Source organism: Eublepharis macularius, chromosome 4, assembly GCF_028583425.1.
Source record: "Eublepharis macularius isolate TG4126 chromosome 4, MPM_Emac_v1.0, whole genome shotgun sequence".
Lineage (NCBI taxonomy): Eukaryota > Metazoa > Chordata > Lepidosauria > Squamata > Eublepharidae > Eublepharis > Eublepharis macularius.
Genome location: NC_072793.1, coordinates 38773189 through 38787064, shown reverse-complemented (window position 1 = coordinate 38787064; position 13876 = coordinate 38773189). Strand labels below are relative to the sequence as shown.

General features: G+C 42.8%; 1 protein-coding gene across 3 annotated transcripts in view; it reads left to right on the top strand.

Annotated features, from left to right (window-relative positions):
• Positions 1 to 13876, top strand: part of B3GNTL1 (UDP-GlcNAc:betaGal beta-1,3-N-acetylglucosaminyltransferase like 1) — a 302350-nt gene that overhangs the window by 258175 nt on the left and 30299 nt on the right. The window lies entirely within an intron of this gene.

The window sequence follows — 13876 nt, the reverse complement described above, 5'->3', positions numbered from 1 at the left end:
CCATAGCACAGCAGCCTTGTTCTGCCTCCAGCAGGCCTCCCCGTTGGAGCCGGTGCAGAGCACAAGTGGTGTGCACTGCAGTACTTCTGAGGTGACTCTCTTGCTCCTGCCCCTAGCATGGCAGCCCTATTCTGTTGTCAGCACACAGCCTCCCCCAACAGTTCCTACAAGGCGAGGAAGGGCTCTGGGAGGCTACTACTTGCCCAAGGAGCGCAGGCGGATTGGAGCTGAAAGGAGAGGCTTGCAGGACCCTCCATCGCTCCCTCCCATTGCTGCCACAGCTCCATCATGTGGTGCTAGACTGGTCGTTCATGTCCTCAGGCTGTGGGGGCGGGGGACTTGAGACTGGAGCAGTGCTTTAGACCAGTCTGCTGCCTTTGGTGCAGCACAAGGTGCCAGGCTGCGCTGGCTCCAGCAGGCTTCCTCTGTTGGGTATTGCCTCTGGCCCCCTGAAGATCCTACCACATTTCTCGTCAGTCCCAGGGGATTCAGTGCAGTCTGTGGGCGATGGTATCCACTATGTTACATGTATGTCGCAGGAGTTGCAGAGCAAACTATGAGTACCGCAAAGGAGTGAAGGCTCAAGACACCCAAATGTAGAGGGGGGTTGCCAGCTAACACAGCCAGCCAACGTGCAGGGAAGGGCTGCTAAAAGGGAGAAATGGCGGGTACAGTAGGGTGATGAGCACCCCACATGACAAAGGGCATCCTGCTCGGGAGGTTACCAGCAATGGACATGCGGAAGGTGCAATAGCATTAATGTTGGCCATTAACCTGGTTTGTATTTCTTTTAAGTCTGTAAAGCTCTCTGTTACACGAGAAGGTGTAGACAGAATTACGAAAATGGAATTTGCTAAGACATAGTAGACGGAAGTATTGCAGTGGAATGTGTTAAGATGTTATTCAGACCAGGAGTAAGCTAAACTCCAGGAGCACAAAGCTATGTCTCGGTGGGTAGATGCAGGAAGAGCTGACATGGGTCGAATCCACATTCACCCATTACCCGCATGTTTATCGGATATCTTCCGTTTGCCTCCAATCCGTGATTTTTTTCTCTTCGTTCACATCCCTGCTTCCAATTCGCCTTTCTCGCGCGTCCCTCCGGTCACATGGCCGCTCGAAAACTGCTTTTTTGGGCGGGACCTTTTTTCCCCGCCCATTTTTTAAAAAATTTTTTGAGCTCACTTTTCCGTTATTTCGATCTTGTGTTATAAAGAAACATCATTGAAGATAATGATGCCTCTCTTTCCCCCACTGACAGCACTGATGGCTCTTCCGTTTCTTTTTTGGACATTTTGAAGCATGCGGGAAGCTTTCGTGGGCATTTCCTATGCAGGACAGTTCAGTGCTCGAATTTTACTGAAGTTTCACAAAGCCAAGCTTTGGGCGGGTTCAGGCCGGTCAGTCACTTTGGATGAAGAGGCTGGTTTGAAAGGTGGTTTGAAAGGTGCAGTTTGAAAGGCTGGTTTGAAAGGTGCGGGTTGCATGTCTGTGCGAGTGGAGCGTGCCGAGACGCCACCCAGCCGTCCGCTCCCCCTTCCCCCCTCTCCAAGACTGGAGCGGCAGCGCCTGCGGGGTCAAGCCGGCTTGGTGGCCAGAGGGCCGTTTACCCCAAGGGGGGAAGGCTGCGCCCCCTCCCCTCCCGCGGACCGCCGCGCTGATGGGCGACCTCGCAGGGGCAGGCGCCCCGCGAGCTGGGCCTCTGCGTGGCGAGCGCCTGAGCCGGAGTGCCCACAGTGGAGAGGGCGCCTCGCAGCGCAGCGCATCCTCGCCCCCCGGCAGCGCAGCACTGGCTCACTGCAGAGAGAGGCTTGGAGGGACGCGGCTGTCTCCTCGGCCGGCATCCCCGGCCCGCCGCCGCCGCTTCTCTCGGCAGCAGTTTTTAAAATCCCTGTTCGTCTTCAGCCCCCCTCCGCAGATGTGCCAGCCCACGGGCCAAGCCACCCTTGCTGTCCCGGCAGCCCCCGCAAGCCCTGCCGTTCGGCTCAGCCGGGGATGCCTCGGCCAGTCCCTTCTCCGCTCTGAGCTGGGAGCCTCCAGCTGCGCCCGGGCTTCGACTCGGTCTGCCGGGCACCTTCTTGACCCCGGCGGGAGAGGAGGCGAGCGATGAGCCCGCCGGCTTCCCAGCGCCTCCAGCCCCGCCGCTGGGGCGGCCCTCGGCAGCGACTGTTTTCTTTATTTTGAATGATCACTGTAATTTCGATATTACAGTAATATAAAATAAAAAAATAAAAAACAGTTAAAAAGGAAGTTTTGCGAGTCCGTTCTGATGATGGATTCACCCCAAAATGATTTTTCAAACTACCAGATTTGATTCAGAAACAGCATAATCAATAAATCCAATGCTATGAAGTCAAAAACAGTCTTTTGCAGACTACGGAGCACTTGCAAGTTGAATCAGCCAATAGGAACTCTCGGAACGGCCAGAGAGACAGGAAGGGGGGTGGTTTTTAAAAAAACCACGTAAATTGCGCATTGGACTGTTCACGGCCACCGTGAAACTCCCGTTGAAAAACTGTGACCACATATTCGGGAGAAATGCGAATGAAATGCGTCTGTTTAATGAGGTAATGTGACCGGCACTCAAGATTGCGGGGAGAATGCGGGGAAAACGCGGAAAAAAAGAAGTAATGTGGATTTGGCCAAGGAAAGCACACTTGCTCCAAGTATGCCGTGAGGACCATGTACCCTGATCTAAATAGCCCATAGGCTACGGTCATTTAACATATAAGATGGAAATGCCCTAACACTTACCAGTTCTCTTGCATAGTACCACCTCAACTAGATTGCTGCCTGGCAAGACTGAATCTTCATGGATTGTTACCCAAAGAGCAGGTCTCCTTGTGAGTAGGGGGAATGAGCAACAAGGAGAAGCTTGCAAGAGGGGGTAACTGGGATCTTGTGCGCCAATGTCTACGAGGATCCCTTCTTCTAGAGAACCCTTTCAATAAGCAGGCAGATATCCAATCAAAAAGAGGTTTTTATTTAAAATACTACAGATCAGTTTCACGCAAATTACACAGCACATACACAGAGCTAACTAGAAAAAACAGGGAGGAAAGTTGGAGAGAGTTGCAGAGTTGGTTTTATGGTTACCAGGTCCAGAAGATTGGTGGTGTCCGAGGGAGAGCAGCTTCAGTGACCGGTACTTCATGGCAAGAAGGAGAAGGGCTCAGACATGCCATCTGAGGGCATGTGGAAGATCCAGAACACACACACACACACTGAGCACATGGCAGGACAGTCAGATATACTGTGAAACATGCCCTGAGGCAGGACTGAGTCTCTGCCCTAAAACAATGCCTTAATGGTTCTTCCCAGGGTAGGATAAAGGATTGGGAAACTGTCTCTGGGGTGAGACAATAAGGCTGGTGAACTGTCTCCAAGATGAGACAATGAGCTAGGATTGATTAGGTCTTCCTGAGAGGAACTATAGGTGTAAAAAGATTATTTGATGATCCATGATGGCTGGAAGGGCGAGGCTATAATAGGAAAGTGGGTAAGGATAGAATTGGAAAGGTCTGTGAATGGTTTCATTCAAGTACTTCTGGAGACCTCCACTGTTCAGTGGTTCAATGGTTATGCACAACTCCGGGGTGTGGGATTGAGTTAGTCTTACTTCACTTCTCACATACCAGTACTTTTCCATCTCCTGCCTAGCCAAGCAGCTTGTCTGTGTTTTAAACACATGAGGAGAGGGGCTTATGATATTGCCATATTTATAAGCCTTCTTAATATTGTGAGGGCAAGTGTGACCCTTACAGGATTGGAGCAGTGGGTGCACCTATAGAGATAGAAGTGTAGGTAAAGTTGATTGAGTGCTTTTGGTATGCAGTAAAACTTTGGTGAACGCCCTGAGGCATCAGTTAGTAGGGTGAAGGGGCAATCCTCAGACCAGAGGCCTGGGCTATCTGGGCCTTCATGGAACTGGGACAGGACGTCCTTGAGAGAGGCTGTTATCCTTGAGCCATAGACCTCATGGCTAGGGGGGCTGGACATGGCACAGCTCAGACTCCTCGTTGCCAGGTAATTTATTGCTCAAGGGAGGTATGCCATGTCCATCCCTTCTAGCCATGAGGTCTACAGTTCAAGCACACAGGATTTGTTTTTTCTTGAACTCTGCTTTTTCTTTTATGCCTTATATTTTGTCTGTCACCATCATGTCACTTCTCCCTTTGCAACATTTAAAAATACTCCTTCCTCTCCTCCTCTTTGGCAAACCTTGGATTATGCTGCAGTTTTGTCACCTTGACTACCGCCGCCACCTCCCTTTTGGTCTTCTGTTGTTGTGCCCTGTCTCCTTCACCTCTGTCTAGCATTCTGCCACCAAACAAATTTGTCTCTCCCATTGTTCTAACCACTCCTGAATACCCTGCACTGGTTTCTTGTCTGCCGCTCCATGGTCTTGCCCCTCTTTATAGCTCTCCTGCCATATCCCTTTTCATGGCCTTCACTGCTGCAGCACCTTCAGCCATCCAAGGGTGTGCTGCTCCTTAGAACAGCTCCGCCCTTTCCCCTTTGCTGCCTCTTTTGCTATTTCCCAAAAATGTATTTGATGTCACTTCTCTCACTTTAGATCCCTTCCCCAAACTCACCTTTCCAATGAATCCTTTAGCATAACCCCTTAGTCTCCCTCCCCTAATGAATCTAAGCCTAAAGACATGTAACAGAAGTTGAATGCATAATCTACACTGGTTTATCCTCTCTTCCTTTCTTGTCCAAAATTCAAGTTTGTAAACTGCTCATGGAAGGGGCCTGTCTTTTTGTAAAATGTCACAAACATAGATGGTAAACACGTGAAGCTACATTATACTGAATAGCGCCCTGTCTAGGTGCCATAGAAATAGGGTGCCATAGAAATAAACAATCTATTTTGTTAGACTTGGCTGTCATACAACCACAGTCCTGATTTTTGAGAGCCACCCTGGATGAAGTTAGGCAAGCAACCATCCCACACTGTGCGGTGATTAGAGAAAGATGAAGCCTTTTCATGCCTAAAATAGCTTCGGAGGAGAAGAAAACCCAGTCATCCACAATCCCAAACAGTGAGAGTAGAAATCAATCTGATTATCCTTCCTGAATGCATCCTAGTCAGCAAGAGAATGGCCTTATCCCCAAAGAACAGGGCATGACTCTTCCTCCTCCTCCTCCACACCCTGTTTAGCTGGAACTGCTTCCTTGGAACTTCAGGGCTTAATTACCATCTGCGGTGTTTCACTGGCTGTGCTTGCCCTGGGGTTTAGCTGCTATAAGAGCTTTTGCAAAAAAGTCTGGCCATACAAGGGGCACCCAAGAGAATGTCAATCCCTAACTTCTGTTTGTTAGTTTATGCATTTGTATTTTAAGCCTTCTCTGTTGTTACAGTGTTAAAATCGGATTGCTCTATATGTTTTTGCTGAGTCCACTTCTAGAATTTCTTATAAACTACTGCAGACTTTCCCTGCCTCCTTTTTTGCACAATTTGTTTTGTTTTGGGGTTTTTTTTTAGTTGGCAGTATACTGGATACCAAGCAGGTGTTTTGCACATGTTTTTTGCAGGATGCTTAGTGAAACAGCTGTTTTCCTTTTCCCAGCAAGTTGCAACACTAATGTTAGACTTGGAAATATTTGGAGAGAGGGCATTCTCCTCGCTTCAGCCATCTCCTCCCCTGCCTCCACCCCTTGCACAGACCCTTCTCTCCCCAGTGCTCTCTCCTCCCACCCCTGCCCCTTCTTCCCCCCCCCCCCGTACCTGCCCATTCCTGTGTTTGCCTTTTCTGACACTGCCTACCTCGCCCCTGTTCCCAAGCCTGGCCAGGAAGGAAGATTTCTGGGCAGTCTCAAGAGAGTGACATGTTTCCATCCCTGGTGGTATCCCTGCCTGAAAAGGACTCTCCATCAAGCAGCTGTTCCACCAACCCAACAACTCACTTTAGGAAAGAGCTGAGGGAGATGAACCCATGTGTGCGTATGAAGATGCCAGAGTTTTCTTTGTGCGTCATGTTCTTGCAGCAGAATTCTAGGAAGTGGCTATTTGGGGCAAATTGATGGGTGGCTGTTTTTCTGGCTCTAGAATTAAGGCTTGTGTCGTCGTTGTGGTTCCCTTGTAGTCCCACATTTGGTATCTGCACCTGCACAGAGTCAGGTTTGGAACAATCTAGCCTGCAGCTGATAAACTAGGTTTTGACATTTTGTTGTTTGGTAGGAGGGCAAAAAAAGTACTGCATAATCATGCACCATTTGATCCTCACCACACACACACACACAGGCAGAATACTGTTGATTTAAATAGAGTTAAGCATTTGACACCCCAGTATTCCATACCTGTAAGTGTCACAGTCCTAAGAACAGATATGAAAGGTTGCTATTGTCATCTAAAGATGACAACACAAAATAAAACCCAAAGCCTGAAATTTGAATGAGAAAAAAAAAGATTAGGTTCAACTTGTTTAGCATACACAGCTTTACACTGGGTGTTTCCTAAAATATTATCCACCCCTATTAGGGATCTATGGAATACAGGTTGGAATAATCTGATTTCATGTTTAGGTGTTTGTTCAGAAACCTTTTTTGCCTTTATTTGTAGTAGGGTTTTTTTCTTAACAAAAAGGGTTTCTTAGCAAAAAGGATTATCTCACAGTTATACAATTGTGGGACTATATTTAAAGCTCCGGCAAAAGAAAAATTCTGATAATCACACAAGCAGTTAATGCCAGCCCTCCATTTGCCATCTCACCCGTTGGCCCAAGGAACATAACTGCCAATAGAAAAGGCCAGCCAGACCGGGGCCAAGCCTTCCTTTGCCATTCTTGCCGCAGCTTCAACAATAGCAGCAGGTAGAAATCCTCATTTCCCCATCAGACTCCATTGTGACATGCTTTTTTTTAATTCACAAATTCAGATTATAGGGATTTGAAGGACCCTGTAGATTGAATATATTTTATATTTGTGCTGGCAACCTAGTACAGGGAAAACAACTAGATTACATATGTCAAAGCAGCAGGAGATTGTGGGACACAGTGAACATAACAACAGAGCCTGAGGTCCTCATTATGACCTGCCCTCCTTCCATCTTCTCTGGTGGACTTGCCTCTCAATTCTGCAGACTAGAGTCAAAGGTGCAGGGGCTGCACACCTGTGGGGATAGGTTGCATCCAACTAGTTCTTCCACTGGTGAAAAAACAAAATGGATATACTGAGGATCATGGGACCTGCATGGACAAAAGCCATGAGTGATGGGGACTATAATAAAGAAGGAAATTGGAAAAGGTTGAGTGAAAAAGTTGGTTGGATATAACGCAGTATCTTTGTTGTTGTTGTTGTTTGGCCTTGACCTTTAGCACATTGAGAACCAGCAGTGCTGTGGTCCTTGGTAGTGGGTTTGTTTTCTTCTCAAGTATATTTGAGTTTGGCTTGAGTAAGGTTTGGAGTAGTGGACAAGAGTCTAAGGAGACCTGAGTTCAAATGCTCCACTTCGGCCATGGAAGCTCACTGGGCCCATCATAGACTTTCAGCTTGACCTACCTCACAGGAATGTTATAAGAAAATGGAGAAGAGGTGAACGATGTTCTAAGCTGTTTTGAGTTCCCAACTGAGGAGAAAAGTGGGATATAAAACTTAAATATCACTTTGTGAGCACAACGTGGTTTTTTGTAATACATGCACATTTGATCTGCAGTTTGGTCAGAACTGATCCTTGGTAGTAGGTTTGTTTTCTTCTCAAGTATTTTGGAGTTTGGCTTGAGTGAGGTTTGGACAAGATTTTGAAATGCGTGGATTTTGCTAGAAAATCAGCAACTTTCAGGGAGGGACCTCCCTGTTGTTAAGACACCAGTTTTAAAACTCAGCTAGTCTGAATAGTTTTAAAGAAATGCTGTTTCCTAGCTGTACCTTTCTCAGGTTCAAGAGATTGACAGGGCATGGTGGCAGCATTTCTGCAAGAGTGAAGCTGAACAGACCTTTTTTGTTTAAAAAAACATCCGATTCACTTCGAGCTTGCAGCTGTAGACAGAAACTAAAACTTTTACAGGATGCTTAGAGAGTCTGCTTTGTCTACTTTATACTTGTCAGCCTGCCTCAGCAGTGTGAATTTTAGGGTTACTTTTATGAGTTTATTCCGCTATCAGTCCACTGCAAGCAGTTTGAATGAGCAAAGTACAAAATAAGACCAGTTTTAGCTGAACTAATGATGCTGCTACAACAGCATAGGCTGTACCTCTGGGAATGTGCAAGTCCATAAACTTTTTCTGGAAAGGAGATAGCATACAACAAAATCTTTTCCAGATACATTTAAAGAAACAAATGCAGAGCAGGCTGGCAGCATTTGAAAACTGGAAATACTGTACTCATATTTGCTCTTTCCCAAGTTACTGTGAACACATGTACAATCCTTGTACAATATATACTTGATTGTTCTTTGTATGTGGGTTAAGTAATTCTCATGTTATAGTCAATGCATGTACAGCTGAATATGTGATACAAGCCCAACATTTATCCATGTACTGGTCCCCAGTTTCATTCATAAAGTGAACAGATGTTGTCTTTTTCTTACAGGCAGATGTACATATGTACAGGCAGGATGTATGTGCGTTCACTGTAACGTATAAACAGGGCGAGTGAGCCAAGCACACACACATGCATTTCCAGAAACGTGCACCTGATTTGCCAAGTATCTCAAAAAGGGGTGAAGTAGGGTGGAAGGGAAAGGCTGTCCTAATACCAGCACATACCAAAGTGAATATATCTTTTCAAACTGGCCAAGTAATTTGATTTGGCAGCTTTGGTTCAATCTCCAGAATTTCCAGTTTAAAGAAAGGGCTTTGACTAACACTTCACTGATAATCATGAAAGATAACACTAAGCTAGATTAACTCCCAGTGTAATTATACAAATAATTTACTGAAATCACTCTTTTTGAGAAGACATAATATTCTACCAACTTGATTAAAAGAACAAGGCAGTTTTGCCAGAGGATCGATCAAGTTGCTTTGTTTTCTTTCTTCTTGGTCTAACATGGAACTGCAGCCAGTCCTAGCTTCCTCATGAAAGTACATGTATGCTGTATGTTTCCAAGAATGTGTTTATCTCTTTTTCACTTTATATTTTAAGTATACAACAAATATGAAGTAGCCCTTAATTTTTCATTTACCTCATTGTTTATACCAAGTGTTTTCTAGTTTTATTTTGTGGGCCTGGTGTTTTTGTCTTTTTGGTTTCTCCCAATGTATAGATCTCCCTCTACCTCTGTCAAGGTACATTTTTCTGCATACTTCTCTTTCAAGACATCCATCAGAAAGTGAGGTGGTGTATACGTAATCAAGTTAACTGGCGGTACTTTCCAAAGTATTTCTTCAATTGTTAGTTAAAACAGTTAATTGCACCCCCACCCCCCTGAATAATATATAGCATTTTACACAGTCCTGCTAAGAGATCAGGTATTAGGGCCAATTGATGGGAGGGAAATAAATAAAGGATATAGATTAATCCTGATATTCTAAAGTAAGCAGATCATGTAAGCCTCTTACTCAGAGTTCTGTTTCTCTCATAAACAATTACTCATAAATTCTGTCTCTTTTTAAAAATAAAATTAAAAGGTAAATAGTGGTGGCACAAAAATAAGCAACTTGAGACTAGACCACCCATGCAGATATTAGTTAGTGTGGGAAATACCTATTCCAAGCCTGTTCCTGCAGTGTACTGTAAAGGGTTTAAAGTAGAATGAGGATGAGTAGAAGTTATACACAGAGGCCTCATTGTTAGACATTCATGCTTCTGATTGTGAAAGCCTTGTAAGATTGATCCCTTTTTCCTGCAGAAATATTCACCTCGTGTCTAATGCTTTAAAAATGTGATTCCAGATACATCCTGATTGCCAAATATTTATGCATATATTGGTGTTCTAACTTTAATCTTATAATTGAGATTTGGGTGGCCTTGAATCAAATGCCAGGTCAGGTTGGTTGTAACTTAGGCAGCCTGTCCTTATGAATTATTATGAGCTGCATTGCAAGGCTGTATGTCCTCATTCTTTAGGAACTGGAGAAGCTGTGGATCTAAAGCAAATGAAGACAGCTATTTTGAGATTTTCATATTTTTTAATTCCTTTAAAGCTTGTCTAATGTTAGGGAAGCAGCCACAGAATTTCTTTTTTTTCTAATATAATAATTTTTATTTTGAAAAACAAAATAATAATAATAATAATAATAATAATAATAATAATAATAATAATAAAGGGGATACAGAGAGGAAAAAAGGATCATATAACATAGTTGTGTGAATCAAAGATGGTTATATATGTAACAGAATACATAAATCACAAAGTATTCTTCCCACTATCCCCTTCCTTAAATTTCTTAAGATACTTTCTATGAACTATAATGATACTTACTTATATTATGATTAGACATGGGCACAAACTGCATTATGAACCCAAAAAACCCACAAACCGCCTGATCGTCTGTTTGCGAACCGGTGGTTCATGAGGGTCCATGGCCAATGAACCAGCGTTCGTTGGAAGCCTGGTTTGTTGCGTTCGCCTGCGGTTTGTGAAACCAGACAGTCAGGCACCATCAATCAATTCCCTTGGAAACGGAGCTGGGGGAATGCCTGAACTCTGTCTGCACTCCTTCTGTTGCCCTGGAAACCTGAATCGAATCCCAGCTTACCTTGATCGGCAGGTCTTCCTTCCAACCATGGAGCTGCAAATTGGTTACAATTGGTTACATGGGAGAAGACACCTGGGGGGAGGGAGGGGGAGGGGGTGTTCTGTAGCTATGGGCACTCCAATCTCATCCCTGCAAACCCTGATAGGCAGTTCTGATGGCCAACCCCTTGTACACTGGGCCAACGTCAACTGGTGGCTCTAATTGTATCGAATGGGAGTTTCCTGGCGGCCTCGGATTGGAGAGGGTATAACTCCAAGATCCCTATTGCAATCTTGACCAAACTTGGGTGCTGGCTGGAAGAGAGCCTGCTAAACACTCCCTGGGAATATGGGCTCTCTAAGTCCAACGGGGGCCGTTCTGATGCCCATGAACCACAAACCTTGAACCGGTTCGTCAGTGGGAAAAGTTCATTTCGGTTCATTAGTTCGTGTTCATCGGCAGCACCGAACCATGAACCACTGGTTCATTAATTTTTTTTGGTTCGTGCCCATGTCTAATTATGATACATTTATATTCAACGTTTCAATTACAAATTTGGTAACTAATCTATTTTACTGATAATTGTTCTTAGTTATTCTTAATTTTAAGCTACATGATCAAAAAATTTTTTCCATTTTTCCTGAAATGCTAGGATTGGCCTATTATGTATGTAAGATGTTAATTTTGCCATTGATGCACATTCCTATGGAATATTCATCCATTCTGTCATTCTGCTCTCCATTTTGCTGCATATACTACTCTTGCTGCTGTCACCATATATTTAATTAGTTTGTGATATATTTTTATAATATTACTTGGTAAGACATTTAAGAACATATTCTTAGAGTTCAACACAAAGTGAAACTTTAATATCTTTTGCATTTCTTCATTTATTTCTATCCAATATTTTCTCGCTTTCTTTCATGTCCACCACATGTGATAGAATGTTGATTAATATTTTGACATTTCCAGCACTTTCCATTGTAATCCTTATTAGTTTTTGCAATGCCCTTAGGAGTAATATACCGTCTGAAGAACATTTTATACCAATTCTCCCTTTATATTTGACATTCTGTAAATTTGATTTTAGTCCATACATTTTCCCACTTGCTCAGACATATATTTTCTCTGAAGTTTTGCATCCACTTTATCATACAATTTTTTACTTGTTCTGATTCTGTGACATACTGCAATAAGATTTTATATATATTTCCTAGTAGGTGTTTTGAAGCTCAAGTGATTAGTTGTTCAACCGGTTTTCTCTCTTAACTAGCCACCTTCTTTGGATAGTTGACCTTTAAGCTTAGACACCATTTGATAATACATCAGCCATTAAATGTTTTTTTTTCCCTTGAGGTTGAATTTCTTACCATGTTTATCATATATTCATAATGTATATAGGCAGTTTTATTTCTTATAATAATATTGTAACAGGCATCAATCGTGGATGTCAATGGCAAAGTTGACAGACTTAATCTATTTCTGCATTGAAACCATATTCTTAGTAGTCCTTCCCTCAAAATATGAGTGCCAGCTTGTCTGAATAGTTTTTAATGATTTCTTGATGCATACATAATTATGAATTCCTTCTTTGGTATCAATTATCTCCAGTTTTATATTCCTTCTGTTTGGATTTATAATCCAAACTGATATCCAAATCAGTGCAGCTGCTTGACAATACAAGTTAATATTTGGTACCGCTAACCTGCCTTAGTTTTTTTTATCTTGTAATATTTTGAATCTTATTCTTGATTACTTTCCATTCCATTTTCATTCTGTTCTTCTCGTGGGAAGAATGTCTGATTTCTGCAAGAATGAAGCAGATTTACAAAATATGGAGCCATCTCACTCAGTTAAGAAATGTATTGGTAAAACTGTGTAGAGCCAAAACTGTATGGATGACTGTACATAAATAGCTTATTTAATTGTGTACAGCAAATCTTAATTCAGATGGACATATGTCAGTATGTGTATGTTTTAATTATTATTGTTGTTGAATTTAAAAAATTACAGTAAAGCATCTTATTGCCCTTGTCTAGACCAAATGACAAAGTTAAAAAAAATAAGCATGCAGGTGTAAAAATGTCCTCAAATGTCTTCTAATTCTGACACCCTTTTCGGCAATTTTTTTGGCACCCTGGATCCTATAACTGTGCAAATTCAGGCCACTGAAATAACAAAAGTGCTGTAATCCTAAACAGTTGACACATCTCTGTATAATTCTGGAACACATTATACTCCATACTCGTATTGAATACCCATGAGTATTCCAATAAGAGTATACCTGTCGGCATGATCACTATAAATGGATTGTATCATCCTTATGATTATCACCTCCAGCACATCATATAATCTAGAGACCATTCCTATATTACCTTTTCAAATCCAGTTTCATCTCTTAGGGTCCTCTACTTAATTCATTTCAGAACCCTGTTTTGGCTTTCCGGTTTTGATTTGGAGGGTGAAAGTTAACTATTGTGACTATAGTGTGGCCAACAACTGTTAGTATTGTAAAAGAAGACAACTCTGAATGTAAGATGACCCTTCCTGCCCTCAAGTTATATATACACACACACACAAAAATTATCACTGGACATAATTGTAACTTGTATATTGACGTAAGACGACCTCCTCTTTTTGGGAACAGTATGCAGTCAGCAACCTTTTGTCCAGTATGCCTGGACAAAAACTAAGTCTTGAATTTGAATAAATACAGTACTAAACAGGAATATGAGAGGGAAGCAGTGAGAAGGATGAAAGATACAAAACTTTTATTCATTTCCAGATCTCTATATCATGGCTTGGATCCAATGTAAATATTGCAGTAATGGAGGTGTTTTCCATCAGCATAAGGAAAGAAGACAATCAACATTCACTAACTATGCGGATCCATGGGATCCAGCTCTGTGGTCTGAAGCAATATCTGAACTGACCACACAATCCTAAGCAGAGTTACTCTAGTCTAAGCCCATTGGTTTCAATGGGCTTAGACTGGAGTAATTCTTTTTAGGATTGCACTACGAGTCTCTTTGGAGTAGGGGGTATTGTTAGAACTACTTAAATTCCTGGAAATAATGAAATTGAGCAGTTTCTGCCTGCAGTAACCACTGTTATAGCCTTAACCTGTGCAATGTTATATGTTACGTTTACATGTAACGAATATGTTACATTTTCAGTATGACCTGGCCAGTTCACAGAAGGAGCAAGTTCAGAGCCTTAATTCTAATTAAAAACAAAAATGTAGAGTGACATTA